Source organism: Chelonia mydas, chromosome 8 (genome assembly GCF_015237465.2).
Source record: "Chelonia mydas isolate rCheMyd1 chromosome 8, rCheMyd1.pri.v2, whole genome shotgun sequence".
Lineage (NCBI taxonomy): Eukaryota > Metazoa > Chordata > Testudines > Cheloniidae > Chelonia > Chelonia mydas.
In genome coordinates, this window is record NC_057854.1 from 18,931,132 (window position 1) to 18,945,079 (window position 13,948).

Sequence of the window (13,948 nt, forward strand, 5' to 3'; positions counted from 1 at the left end):
TAATGACCTTGATGAAGTCATATTTTGTTCCCACTTACCTTGATACTATTCCTTTATGCATGTCCCTGATAATTATACACTATTTCTTTCAGTTAAACAACCATTCTTTAGAAGAAAAAAAGGTTTGAGTTTATAGTGTTTTCAATCTAAATAAAAACAAATCATCTCCTGTCATGATATAATATTTTTACATTTAGTCTATACTGTCAAACATAGAAGATTGAAATAACAAAGCCATTACGTTAAAAAGATTTCTGTTTTCAGCCAGTTCCAAGATTATCCTTTAACAAACATTCTACTGTGCTAGACAACAAATCCTATTACTTACTTAAACATCGGTCAATACCTGATTGCTATCCTGCTAAAAACTCATAAACAAAGTTTACAGTATGCATACATATTTCTCCTTGTCAGGAACCACATGGATTTTTGTTTCTAGTCCCCTAATTTATTCTGGAAACAGAAAAACAGTAAATTGTATAAATAAATTGACACTTTTTTGTCCTGGCGGTGCAGAGGTTAGCAGTATAAAGAGATATTCACTCAAAGGCTGCAAACATCTGACTAAACAAAAACAAAAAGCACAAATCATGAGTGCATATTGCAGCCAGTGAACACTACTGTCTGATGTTTTAAGCCTGTTTTCCTGGTTTATACTCTTAATGTGTTAAGATCATTTAAGCATCTAAATGTTTCTCTCGACAAGTGTTATTAGCCTGGCTATTTTACTACAGGAGGTCTGTGATGCACTGCTTGTGCAATGCTGTTTTAGGAACGTTGTTACTGTCTCAATAAACAGAAGCCTATGCTGTCACAGGTCATTTCAAAGACTCACAAAGCAGTTCATGTTCTCACATCTTTTATTTTGACAATTGCATTGGATTAAGAGGTTGGATTATTTGGCAATAAAGTCAAATGAGCTATTCTGAATGCTGGCCTTGTCAAAGCAAAGTGTGCCAAGGTCTTTCCAACAGATAGGACTTGAAAAAAACCACATGACCTAAATGTGAAATAGAACACAAACTTGTGAAACCAGAAAAAATAAAGATGAAATAAAGACAAACAGTTTCGAGTAATGATTAGGGCACATGAAGAGTTCCCACTGACCTAACTGGGAGTTGCTCACTTGCAGCAGAATTCACTATTGGTCCCCAGATAAAAAAGGTTTATCTACTGCAGTTGATGCCCAACACCTATTAGCCCAAGAACTACATCTTCTTGCCAAGGTTAAAAGTACTAGTGCCACCACTCCTTTTCAGGCCAGAGCCTTGCAATTTAAATGGCACCTTTATGTGCTGATTGTTGTTGCAATTCAATATTGTACTCATAATAATCAACTTTCTATTTAATACAGTTTTATTACCTAGCTGAATAACAGAAAACAAAATTTGTTGTATATAATTATTCAATGAATTTCACAAGTAGTCATCAAATGATATATTCACTAAATATCCTTTGACCAATTAAGGAGTCAGCCTAATACTGCATAGGAGTATATGTAAACCGAATTATTCAATAATTACCAGTGAACTTTTAAAAATATGTCACTTATTATTGTACCAGCTCTACTTACTACCTCTTTCTTCCTTTCTGTCATAACTTCGTTCCATCACGAACTTCACTTTTTCCTTCTCGGAGAGAGATCCAGGAAAGTGGGGATTTTTCCAAGTACCGTAAATATATTCAAAACTACTGTATATTTACTAAAATAAGTAACCATAAACCAGGGGACTCAAAGAGCACTAACACTGTTGGCCAAACGTACTGTAAATATAGTTTCAGTACATGTTAAATATACAGATAACTTACATTATCTCTCATATTTCAAAGTTCCACAATCAGCTTACACAAGAGAAGCTCAAAGTCCCCCAGGATACTAGAAGGATAATAAAACCAATTCAATATGGGGGTGGGAGGTTGGGGACTCTACTTCTATTATTATATTGAAAGGGAATCTTAGTTAGGAGACAGCACTGTCTATTTGCATTTTTTTTTATAGAGAGTTGGCAACCTTCCTTCATCAAAAAGCGAAACACCTTTCTAATTCATGAACTTCAAAAGAAACAAGCTGGCACAATGACAGGCTATTTATAAAGGTACTTTGAAATGCTGAAGGTACTCTTCATGATAACTAAGTAACTGCTAATAGGCCAGTAAAATCTCATAGTACTTTATTTTTATACAGTGACTTTCAGCAAGGTTCTCAAAAGACCTTTAACAACACTTATCAGGTTTCTCAACACCTCTGTGAGGTATCTTTTCCCCCATTTTAAAGATAAGGACACTGAGGCAAAGCAGTAATAACTTGCTCATGGCTACAAGGCAAGTCCGAGCCAAGAACAGAACCCAGAATGTCTGAATACTAATCTTTAACCATCTCTGCTACAGCAGTTACTTACATACTCTATGACAGTGATTCCCAAACTTATTCCACCGCTTGTGCAGGGAAAGCCCCTGGTGGGCTGGGCCGGTTTCTTTACCTGCCGCGTCCGCAGGTTCGGCCGATCGCGGCTCCAAGTGGCCACGGTTCGCTACTCCAGGCCAATGGGAGCTTCTGGAAGTGGCGCAGGCCGAGGGACGTACTGGCCGCCGCTTCCAGCAGCTCCCATTGGCCTGGAACAGCGAACCGTGGCCACTGGGAGCTGCGATCGGCCGAACCTGTGGACGCGGCAGTTAAAGAAACCGGCCCGGCCTACCAGGGGCTTTCCCTGCACAAGCGGTGGAACAAGTTTGGGAACCACTGTTCTATGATAGTGTAGTAAATAAATTCTCATAAATTATCCAGTTGGGGGAGGGAGGGAAGGAAGAAAAAGAATTCCCACTTGTCATCTAATGTGCTTTATAGATTGTTAATTAGCATGTGGAAATAAACTGAGTCAGCCCACAGAGTGCATCAAAGCATCTTATGCTCTCTTGGTCCTGCCTTACTCAAAAAGGGCGCACACATTAAGTGTTAGCTGAAACTTCCAAGCAATTTTCAAGAGGACCAAAAGTAATTAAGCAAGACTCAGTGCCACTGATATCATTAGGTATCAATTTGATCTCTGGGAGATGTATCAATTAAGCATAAACTGGTACTTTATTTTAGGAATTTTAGTAGGTAGACTATTGATACTGATGCAGGTGATTCTACAAGATCCACGTAGGTAATGTTTGATCACATGTGAGAAACCTGTCTGGCCAAATCATTATACAGTAGGGGCAGATACATTTTACTAAGAATAAAATGCTGCTTAGAAAAAGAGAGGGGGGAAAAGAATAAATCCTGCTACTTCCAAATGTTGAGACCCAGCATGTTGTGTATCTGAATTGTACTCTTTCCAAGCTTCCTGGGGCATGTGCTGTACCTTCCTCTAAATTCTATATAGCATCAACAATATTACCAGCATTCAAATAATAAATAAAAATGTAAACCTACATTAATATGAAACACAATTAATTATCTGTTCATTGACTAACAGTTTAGTACAATTTTCAGATTTTGTTAGCTTGTGATGTACAGTAAATTGAAAGAAGCCAATATGACCCGTTCCATATATTTACGGTAATGAACTTTTGCTTTGATTCACTGTTGCAAATAGCTCATTTTTAATCTCTAACACTTAATGTGATGAATTCTTCCACAGTGCTATATAATCTTTCCTATATTTAAGAAAGAGGTCTACAAAGAGAAGCTGTATTCATTTCAAAGTGTCATTTTGTTTTACAAAGGTTTTGACATTTACATAAGGTTCACACAGTGCCAGGGACTGTACACAAAATCTTCTGCTGCATGAATGCTGGTTTAATCATCAAAGTAATGCTAACATTGTAAAGTTATGCATTCATTTAAATATTAGTGTTTCTTCTGATCATAAAACCAGCACTAAAGTGACGGGAAAATATCTAGAATTTCCTTGAGAGGTGTGGAGCATGTAAAATTTTAAGTCAGCTTCCATCCTGCCAAATTCCATAGGCCAAATTCAGAGGTGAACTGTAAGTTACTGACTGATAAGTGAGAATAAGTAAGCCTGAATTGCTGTAATTTACACAAGGAGGGGAAGATCCATAGTTGTAAAAGAAATTAACAAGGGGTGTAATGTGTCTGTAAAAGTAGGACCCTCTCTGTGTAAATTACACTCAGACACTTTTGCACCCACAAACAGACGTGTGATTTTGACCATTTTACATAACTAGAGTTGGTAGAAACTGACTGTTTCAATCATTTCAAGTTTTCCACTACGTCTTTTATTAAAAATCTGATTTTTTTAATGAAAAGTATTTTTTCACAAAAATGCAAGTTTTCAATCACTTATGGAGCTGCTGATATATTTCAACAATTGAAACATTTTGATGAAATTTTAACATTTTTACAATTTAAAAAAATTCCCAGGGCATTTTTAACCGGGTTTTCAACCAATTCTACACAAAATCTATGAACTCAGATTTCTAATAGCCTCATGGTCTCCTATTTCCCTTTTTGTGTTTCTCTCCTACACTTTCCTGCATAACCTCTCTACACACAATTTTCATCACGACTTCAATGGCGGGATCATACTCTTGGTAGTTACAGGCTCATACTCTTGGTGGTTACTTTAAAACAACATCTTCATTAATTAACGTATTAGCTCCTTAAATTTAATCACCATCCATAAGAAATAACAATGGCCCACAACTAATGGGTTTGCAGCTGTGTGTTTTGTCGTTTTAACTATTAAAATGTGAAGTGCATCAGTTCAGCAAGTTTTCAGCAGCAAAAGACTGTGATATTTAAATTATCAGTCTTTACAGAATGGAAAATGATATGGATAATCTGAAATATGGGAGTAGGTAGAAAGCAGAAAAAGATAATGGCAGCTTCAACTGCAAGACAGGATGGAGAGGATGCACTGTTAAATCTAGCAGGTGTTGAAAGGACTGGCATTCCTTCATATGGGAATTAGCCATCTCTATCAAAAACAAGTGTTTACATTTTCCTTGAGGATGAATGTTCAAATGACTACAAATTAAATGAGATGAAGAGGGCCAACAACATTGTTTCATTGGATGGAATGATTTAAATCAAGGCTATTGAAATTGCGATTTTAATCACCAAGTGGAAAGCCTCGATAAATCATCAACTGGAAATGGAAAAGTGGATTAAACTTATTTTCTAAAGAAAGATGCACTCTCATTGGTTGATAAGACCATTAAAATATATTGATTTACAGCTAAACACAACCTTTACACTAGATTTGGCCCATCTTTTTGCTACCTAGGAGGGTACACTATAACTATATACATTTATTTAAGCAATTATATAGTTTAATATTTTCAGATTCTTATTAATAAATACATTTTTAGTATGTTAGAAAATGGCAAATGATATATTGCCTATTTACTAGTTAATTAACATTTTGATCATGATTTGCGTCAAGCTGCATTAGGATGGTAACTGGAATTTAATTAAACACACAAAACAGCATATAAGATTATTTTGATTAAACAAACTAACCTTAAATATTTTGGATACATAACCGTCAGTTTTTTTCCATGTGCTGGAGAGTAAGTTTCCATGCTGGGTGGGGTTATAAATATTCATAATTTGAGAACTGAGTCAAAGCAGAGCTCCATTAGGGCGAAGCCAAAAAACAGGAGTATGAGACCACCCAGGTTGGCTCAGTGGATGATCCTAATGAGATACCTGATGGTGTTTCCTGGAATCAGAGGCTGGGCCCCTGTGATGACATCAGAGTCTTGTACCCACCAGCACAAGATCAAACTCTACTGTCTATTGTGCCATATTCATAAAGCTTGACCTCAAAAGTTAAATGTTTCCCCCCCTGATTCTTTCTTTACATAGAAAAGAAGCCTTGAACTCAAAGTTTTTGATAGATGCTCATGGATTCAGCATATTTATTTTTTATTTAAAATGTTTAAGAAATAATAATAATATTAGGCCTTAGCATATTTTAAAGAGGTTTATTTTTAAAAAGAAAAAATAATTTAACAAATTAAAATAATCTGATTTAATAAAAAAATCTGATCTTTATGATTTTTTCAAAAAAAAATATCGATTTTTATTCACCCTGTCACATTAACTTAATGCACCAAGGAAAGAATGATAAATGTCATGGCAGAGAATGTTCATTACTTATCTTTTAAAAATTATTGTAACACCATATTTTTCATTACTACAGGTAAAACATTTCAAAATGTTAAATGATTCATGAACAATGAAAACCAATGACAATTATGTTCACCATTTTTAGCCCCAATCCTGCTTGGAGCTCTGTGTGGGCACAACTGTCAGTCCACATGGAGTTCAGTGAAAGATGGGGAACTTAATTAGCAGCTGCCTAAGAAAACAAAGTTTTCTTCCTCCTCTGGATTTTTTTCTGTATATGGTATATTTGGCAGATGCACAAATCTTGAGAAAATAAAAGCAAGTATGAAAAATCTAAAATACATCGTATCATCCAGTAATGTGATGGATACAATCCAAGGAGCAAAGAAGACAGTTTGTATCAAGTGAAAATGCATTGATTCAAGATAATTCTGTATACTTCAGACAATAAATTTATCTGAGTGTAATGAAACCCTAAGTCCTCTTAACACATAAAGAGTAATAGTGTAAGGAGCCCACACTTTGCTGTCACCTAAAAGTTGAAAAAGAGGCTGCTAAGCTTTCTGATTTCACAGTGGAAAGCACTGTTAAAATGGTATACACCAAAGAAAGAGCAAGGATATTTCCTTGTCTTGCCAAATTTACAAACTTTTCACAGAAATATTTTTGATATAGTAGTATTGTCCTTGGTGCTACTGGGATTGTAAAATCCCAATTTTTGTTTTGTTTTGCTGGTTGGTAGACCATCTGTTAACAACAGAGAGGTAGATGCCAACAGTCTGAATGGAAAAAACAGTTCATGTATTTCTTTCCTGTTCTGCATAACTTATCATCCACTGTTAGTAAATAGTGAAGACGTACATAAAATCCCATACAAACTAAACTATACAAGCAAAGTGTTTTAACAAATACTTTGGAAACTATCCCTATACTTAAAGATACTCCTATATATAAAAAATACTTCAACTGTGAAACAAGAAATGGGAACTGTCCACAAAGGTATTTTTATCATGGCTATTTTTAAATGTATTGAAGACGCCCTACTTAACTGGAAGGCATAGTTCTCTTTTCTGGTGAAATAATGAGCCTGCAGCCAAAGATCCTTTGAATTGGTACAATACCTTGTATTCATGCGGTCTTGTAACAGTATTTTAATCAGCTCTATCTTAGTCAGATACATTAATTTTCAGAAGCTAGTTTTAAATTACCCTAGAGGAATGCCAGACTTAACCAGTCTGAAGGCACAAAAATCCAACACCAGAAGTGATCAAATAAATTTTATAACAAATTATGTAAGACCTGATTCTGATTTCACTTACACCAGTTTTCCATTTGTTTAACTCCACTCCAATGGAGTTACTCCTGATTTATACTGTGATCAGAACTATGTCTTTAGTGATACAAAATCTGTACCTGAATATTACGACTAATAAAATTGTAAGAAAAGAAAAATAATGAACATTTTGGTTACATAAAATTAAGATAACTCAGGAAATCAGATAAATGCAATGAAAAGTTTTTAAAGGGAGCATGCATGGGAAGTAAATGAATGAATCTTGTAAAAAGATTTCAGCAGCTACAGCCATCTGATGAAGCCAGAGCTCAACAGCTATCAAATCATTTACTGCTCTTTTTTTGGCATCTTATTTTATCACCTCCAGAGATTACATTATTTAATAAACACCATCAGAAGTGGAATAATCTATTTAATAAGAGTACTGAATCAATAGCGCCACAACATTTTCATCCCTGAGGCTTCAAGATCTGAGAAAATTAAACACAAGCAGCACAATTATCTCATCAGGTATTCAACTTCCAGTTATTGTCAGCATTCCTTTTCAAATAGCTCACTAGCAGAGATGCTGAAAAACAAAATTAATTATGTAGGCATGTCAACTATTAACATAATTCACACTGAACAGTCAAGCTGAAGTGATTGTCACAATGCAAGGACATGCACTATGGGAAAGTATTAAAAAACCCAAAGATATTTTTATATAACACAGTTAAACAGTTGCTTCTGCTGTGGATATATAAACATTTTTTTTTATTTGTTACTTTTTGACAATAAATTTTTTTCACTGATTCCAGAAACACAACACATCCACCACTTGAATTCAAAGTATATTTATTTTTTAATAAAACTCAGACATATAGATCCAGATGGTTCTAATCCAGAATTCAAGATTATGAGGAAAAATATCATAAACAACATTTATTAAGCACTTTTCACTTATAGATCTCAGAATGCTTCATGAAAGAAGGAATCATTATCTTGAATTTACAGATGGGGAAATTGAGTCACAGAGAGGTTATATGGCTTGACGGCATGTCAAAGGACAGAGAGAAAGGCAATGACAAAATTGGAAATATAAACTAGGTCTCCTACAAGAGTGTCATCCAGTGGTCAGGTCCAATGTCCTATCCACTGGACCACATTGCCTCCAGATTAAGTTAGTTGGGTAAAAAAACCTCTCCTATGTCAGTTTAGTCTAACTTCAATACAGTCTTAAAGATGTTGTTAAGAAAGAAGTCAGATGCATAAAGTTATGTATAACTTTCTCTCCTGCATCTCTTCCTCCTCCTTTGTCTACATTATGTTCCATTTAGGCCCAGGTCTTGCAAACACTGACAAACAGACATAATTTTAAGTGTGTGAGTAGTTTCATTGGTTGGGACGAGGGATGCCACAGTCCTGCAAAACAAAAAAACAAACAAACAAAAACCCCAACAACAACCCATGCCTGTGCTTAACTTGATGCACTCTGAGTAGTCCATATGCAATTCTTAGCAGAATCATGGCCTCAGATTAGACTCCTCAGATGTGGGCCCTTATCTTCATATATAGGTAGGTGTGCATGGCACTTTAGAAGACATTATAAAAGATGTTTGTGCATAACAGATAAGAACTCTTTGAGGGACACTCTCAACTCATTTTTTAATTGGCTAATTTTTTAAAATCAGTTTTTGACAGAAACTTCATTTAATAGTTTTTGTCTTTTCTGATCCCCTACTGGTATTTAGGAGGGTAATTCGAAGGGGCATCTAAAAGCAATATTACCAAACACACTCAAGTTTGCCCCTTCTTACTTACTCTCTGATAAGATGGAAACATCTGCAATTTTTTTTCAAGTGTCCTGTACCAAACTTAATGGGGAATAAATTTTAAAAATATCGTAAGAAGTGACAGTGTCCTCCCCTGAAAATGAAATCACAAACCAGAGCAAAGTCTAAACAACAGTTTTTAGTACAAAGGCTACTGTTAGTTTTACCACGGGATCAGCAGCAGTGGGAAGACTTTAAACTTTGTTTAAAGGATAACAACAGTAGCTGCAACAGGTCTGAAAACTGCACGTTCAGAAGTCGTCAGGAATTAAACTCTCAACTGTAATGTTTCAAAGTTCACTTTTTCCTTTATTAAATATAAAATGTTCTATAGCTACTTTGTAACCTGAAGCAAGAGTCACAAACGAAGCAGCAACTATATGTGATTCAATTAGTCACAGATTAGATGAGGTTTCGAAGGGTGATACACTTGGTAACTTTTTTTACAATGAAAAGTACTGAATTTAGCTGCAGTCAGAATTTAAGGTTTTAGAACTTTTTAAATTGTACTGGTTACTAAAATCACAGTGACAAATTCATTAGCTCCTGGGTGAGCAGAAATCTTCTCTGTACAAGTGTTACCAGTTTCTGCGGAATCCAAGCGTTCATTGAATAAAATAAAAATAAATAAAGTTTCCAGACCGTATAATTGTGAACATAAACTTCTAAATGTGAACCAAGTATAAACTGATGCAGTGATGCCTTCCAAACTCTACAGATGGACGTCTCTAGCACCAGAGTACAAAGGGGACAGTTAATGTTATTATGATGGGTGGGCGGGACGGTTCCAACACTGCTAATGATTGAGGAGGCAGCGTTTATGTACAATGGGGACTGCCACCTCCAAAACCTTAGGCAAAGGCACTAGTGGGGGGGCAATAATCCCAGATGAGGGCTCTGCTGAACTGGTGGCAAAGCCTCCTCTCCCCCAACTCTTCTGCTTTGTAGGGCCTCCTTATACAAGCATTCTCTGCTGTGCTGGCAGACAGGGGACCCACTGTTTCTCTCCTTCACTCTATCCAACATCCCCCTGATCCTTAGCCTGATGCTCCCTGGTTTTGGGCAGGATGAAGTCCAACAGAATGGCCCCAGATGCCTGTCACCATAGCAGCAGGCTTTGTTGACAAGCCAAGGGTCCTCCTGCCACTCCAGCAGAGGACACTGTGTGTCTGACCAGCATAAATTGAATGGGGAGGAGGCAGGTTGTGTGGGAGGTCCAGCTTTAACTGGAGAAGCAGAGTGCTTCCAGAGAAAGACTAGCAGGGATGTATTTGACCTGCATGAGACAGGGAAGGAACCTGCATGGAGCATAATAAAAAGCAAACATTTCCCCCCTTGAACCTGCAACCCGGGTCCAGCGGCAGCTCTAGGGGAGGCAAAGCCTCCCCTGGCCTATTATACCTGCCACCTATGATGCTAGGTACATTTTTCAAGCCCTGTGCAACCTCACCCATCAGAATGCGAGATGGCATGAAAACAAACTGCTGTGATGCAAAAGCTCATTTAAGCGAATAGCAGTAGCTATTAATTTGAGCCAACACCCTTATAATTTATTATGATGCGCCAAACATCACAGCATGATTTATAAGGATGCTAATGCTATAAAAATTTGCTAACCATTCTCAGTAGCTTAATTTTGAAATTAACACACTGCCCTTTCAAGAACATAAGAACAGCCCTACTGGGTCAGACCAAAGGCCATCTAGCGCAGTATCCTGTCTTCCGACAGTGGCCAATGCCAAGTGCCCCAGAGGGAATGAACAGAACAGGTCATCATCAAGTGATCCGACCCTGGTCACCTTTTTTGCGTATGTCTAAACTAGAATTAAAGACCTGCGGCATGGCCATGGCTGGCCCAGGTCAGCTGACTCTGGCTTGGGCTGCAGAGTTAAAGATTGCTGTGTAGATGTCTGGGCTTGGGCTGGAGTCTGGGCTCTGAGACCCCTGCTCCCTACCTCATTGGATCCCAGAGCCCAACACAGCAATTTTACATCCTTGCAGCCTGACCCCGAGTCAGCTGACCCAGGCCAGCCACAGGTGTTTAACTACTGTGTAGATGTACTCTTTTTGGGTAGTCTCAGTCTTGTCCCCAATGGATATGGATTATCCTTCCCCCAGACCTGAAAATGCCCATCACAATGACGTGTCTTTTGACGGTTTCTGTGGAGTAGCCAAGCCTGAAGACCCTGGGGACCGAACTACTCCCTGCCACCTGGAAAAGGTGACCCCTCTATCTGAAGGCTGAGGCAGTCTGACAAGGCAATGATGGGGCGGCACACACTGCAACTACTCCTACTGTAACTGTTCTGATGATAAAAAGACTTCAGGCTCCAGAGACATCAGGCCAACACCTCTCATTTTAAGTATAATTAGTGCTAGATTGTTTTAAGGGAGGATAATTTTGGGGAGAGGAGCATCTTTACATGATGCCAAATTTTCAGCATATTTCAGATTTATCTCTGTCATTTAGCAGTGCTGTTCCCTCTCTGCGTTATGCTGGCAGCCCCAGTTTAAAAAGATGATAACTGGGAGTCAGCAGCAGCGCAAGACAGTGAGAAAGAAAATTACAAATGAGTTGCCAGATTTTTTTCTCCCCTAAAATAGCATTTGCTGGTAAATATCCATAGAAACCAGAAAGCTTTGATTGCAATGTCTACTTTCCCAAGGGCATTAATAAAAACACATCACATGCTAGCACCAGCCCCTCCCATCACAACACCACTACCAGATAGATTTATAAGGCAAAAAGTCAGTCCTGTTTGTAGCCTAGCAACAAAAGCTGTAGTCTGTGTTAAATGGATAGGGCCTGCTGCTGAGACGGACTCCTCAATACAGCAGCCATCTTTGGTGTGTAACTTGGAGGGAGATTTCATCATTCTGCACTGAAGCCACTTCCAGATGCTGGAGGTTTGCAGCAGCAGCAGCCAGCTCGGCAGCGTGCTTTCAATTTACAACCCCTCCTCTGATCCCTGCCGCCCCTGAACCACGCACATGGGCATTCACCACACATTTCTCCCCTGTTTTTTCAAAGAGCTTCTTTGCCAAGGAACAGTTATTTCAAACTCTTCATTTCATCCCCAAAGGCAACTGCTTCAAACTTGCCTCCTCCGGAGGGTTAATGCGTTTTCTTCCCCTTATCTATGTCAACAGGAAACTGAAGCAGGGGTTATTTCTCTTTATCTAGACACTCAGGTGGCCCTCATCATGGTACTTTCCCCCATTATAATGCATCTTTTCCGGAAAGGATTGAAACCAAGCATCTTTATTGTGCCTAGGTATAAATCTGTGTGCCCCCCCCCCCGCCTCCTTAATGCCCTCATCTTGATTATACATCCCTCCCCAAGCCGGGTGCATTAGTCGAGTCACCTGTGTGTATGGGGGGGTGTAGACGAGGAGCAGTAGATCCAGCACAGAGGAACCCACCGGTCCCCATGGGCGCGTGGGCATGCTACTAGCCAACCCTGGAGGATACGGGCCAAACACGGACCCCCCCCCGCTCACTCTGCAATGTCATGCCTGTTTATTAATTGGAGGGGGGGGTCCAATCTGGAGGGAGGTTGCTGCATTAGGGGTGACTCCCCAGGCCTCCCTCTTGCTTAGAGGGGAGGGACTCTGCATAAAGACTTAACCCCCTCCCCCCGGGAAGCTGCCACCCAGTCACCGGTCTTTTGGGGATGCGATTGCCCGGGAAGGGGCTCGCTGCAGTGGGGGCTGCCCGGCAGAGGAGCCCCCAGTCCGCCGCGCGTGGAGGGGGCTGCGGCAGGAAGCTTAACCCGCCCGCCCCCGGGAGGCTGCCCCAGCGCCCCGGGGATGGGGAGGGCCGGTGGCGTTAAGCCTTGCGGGGTTCCCGCTGTCGCGTACTCACCGCGCCCGCTGCCCGCCCGCCGCTCCGCACAGCCCGCCGCCGGAAGAGAGTCAGCCAGTGCCGGGCAGGCGGGAGCGGGAGGCGGGCGCCCGGCCCGGCGAGGGGAGGAGACGAGACGAGCGGGGGAGGGGGCAGACCCCGGTGGAGACGAGGGGGGGAGAGATCGTGCAATGGGGCAGGAACGGGGAGGGGGAGCGGATGGCGGGGAAAAGCTGGGCGGGGCAGGCAGCCGGGTGGGTGGGGGAAATCATTGGTATTAGCCGTAGCTTGTTATCTCCGTTCTGTAATGAGGCCCCTTGGCAGCCCCGGGGGGGCACTGCCCTTCCCCCGTTCCCTGCGCCGCCCCAAACCCAGTGAGAGGTTGGCTAAGCACAGTCCCTGCTCCGCTCCCCGCCCGCGGGGCTGGAACAATGGGTAGAGCCGGGGTGCTGGGAGCCACTGACCCGAACCGTCAACCCTGTGGACGATGTAAAACACGTCAAGCCGGGGGGTGCGGCGGCACCCTCAGCATCCCTCGGTCCAGCACCTATCCTGCGCGCCCATCCCCGTGAGGGCTGAGGTGCCTGTAGGGTGCCCGGGTCCGAGAAGTGCCCCATTACAATCATCTTTCCACAATTAAAGTTTTGCAATTTTGAAGGTGTAATTTCAAAATCTGACACTTGCCTCCAAAGCAACGCTGGCCTGGGAGACCTGGAACAGCCAGAAACCTCGCTAGTTTGTTATTAGTATTTTTTTAATACATGCAATTATCTTTAATTAAAATGAACAAGGTAAATTCAAAATTATATTTGCAGGCCTTCAGGTACTTGAAGCTGTGCTAAACAAAACATTAATTTTCGTTAAACATTCAAACAAAACATTAATTTTCAACTGATTTAGATGACAGGTTTCAG

At 40.2% G+C, this 13,948-nt stretch overlaps 1 protein-coding gene across 5 annotated transcripts in view; it reads right to left on the reverse strand.

Moving 5' to 3' along the window:
- Positions 1-13,279, reverse strand: part of SFXN1 (sideroflexin 1) — a 40,759-nt gene extending 27,480 nt beyond the window's left edge. For 3 of the 5 annotated variants that reach the window (XR_006292746.1, XM_037907049.2, XM_037907050.2), the window contains exon 1: positions 13,056-13,189. The gene's annotated coding sequence lies outside the window, so the exon portion shown is untranslated. Of the gene's footprint in view, positions 1-13,055 lie in introns of all 5 variants that reach the window. The other 2 variants (XM_037907048.2, XM_037907047.2) reach the window with 2 other exon arrangements.
- Between the last annotated feature and the right edge of the window lie 669 nt (positions 13,280-13,948).